The 1,472-nt window shown below is 47.4% G+C and overlaps 1 pseudogene; it reads left to right on the top strand.

Annotated features, from left to right (window-relative positions):
* Positions 1-998: 998 nt before the first annotated feature.
* LOC126254828 (5S ribosomal RNA) lies at positions 999-1,116 on the top strand (annotated as a pseudogene).
* The last annotated feature ends 356 nt before the right edge of the window (positions 1,117-1,472 follow it).

The raw sequence follows: 1,472 nt of genomic DNA, 5'->3' as shown, positions 1-1,472 counted from the left end.
AATCAGGGTAATGCCCAAAGGACAGACCAGTTGTGGTAAAAACGCTTTAAGATGAAAAAGTGACTTTATATGCTCTGTAATTCATAGAATAATGTTCGCAGACGAACGGAAAATGTTTCATTACTCAATTAAGGGACGCAGTTACCATGACCACAGAGCTCGCTGTGTGAGGGGAAGAGGGGAGGCCTCAAAGCCACCATATAGTTTGGTATTCGGTATCTAAATACAAAATGTTCTTTTCGATTCATATTTCCTTTCGGTAATAGTTCCAAAGGGATGTCGATCCTTTTCCTGATAGGTCACACTGGCAAATTATGCCACAAAACTTGAGGTTTTGAGAGTATTTTTAATTTGTGTACAACTAGAAAACAGCAAAAACTGATAACACGGTGAAACAAACTGAAAACTGTCGAATAAGTCGAAACACAATAAATTTATTATGGCAAATCTTGTTTTTCTCCCATAAGCCAATAGCAGTATAGCTTGTAATTCTTCAGGCTTTCCCCGCGAGGCGTTGTCATCTTGATCAACTGAGTTTCTGCCGGTTATTCCCGTCTTTCTTACACGATACTTCAACTGCGTGACTCGCAGTCTTCTACAGGTGCTGTCTGATACTGATTGCAGTGCGAGTACGGTATTTATGCCTATGTTGTGCTAGGCGCTTCGTTTGCGGTCCGCGCCGCGTCAGGCGCTCTCTAAAGTGGTACGCGCCGACCAACAGCAGCATTTCTTCTAATCGCGGCTGTTCAGAAAGCTGTGCGCGTACTTTGTGATTATTATACGTTGTCAATCATGCTGTATGAAGTTCTGAATGATAGTAAGGCGCACAACTTCTGAATGACCTAGATACATACTAGTATAAAAGGGACCCACAAGGTGGTTAAGAAGACCAGGGCTCTTCCAAAGGAAACCGGCGTTCTAGAAAACATCATTAAGCAGCTAAGAGCAAAACCGTCAGTACCACCCAGCCTCTATGGCCAGCCTATGGTGCATAAGGCGGCAACGGCCTTGCCGCAGTGGATACACCGGTTCCCGTCAGATCACCGAAGTTAAGCGCTGTCGGGCCTGGCCGGCGCTTGGATGGATGACCATCCGGGCTGCCACGCGCTGTTGCCATTTTTCGGGGTGCACTCAGCCTCGTGATGCCAATTGAGGAGCTACTAGACGGAATAGTAACGGCTCCGGTCAAAGAAAACCATCGTAACGACCGGGAGAGCGGTGTGCTGACCACACGCCCCTCGTATCCGCATCCTCATTGAGGATGACGCGGCGGTCGGATGGTCTCGATGGGCCACTTGTGGCCTGAAGACGAGGTGCTTATGGTGCACAAGGAAGGGCTTCCTCTATTTCCACTGCGTATTACACGGCACCTTAAGAAGATGCTCTCGCCATATGTAGGGAAATGTGGCCATCACAATAAATGGTAGCTCCGAGGATTTCCTACAACGCCACGGATAGCTGTAGATCACGGA

The sequence above is a fragment of the Schistocerca nitens genome, chromosome 4 (genome assembly GCF_023898315.1).
Source record: "Schistocerca nitens isolate TAMUIC-IGC-003100 chromosome 4, iqSchNite1.1, whole genome shotgun sequence".
In the NCBI taxonomy this organism is placed as follows: Eukaryota; Metazoa; Arthropoda; class Insecta; order Orthoptera; family Acrididae; genus Schistocerca; species Schistocerca nitens.
The sequence above is the reverse complement of the archived record's forward strand: the minus strand, read 5'-3'. Positions and strand labels throughout refer to the sequence as shown.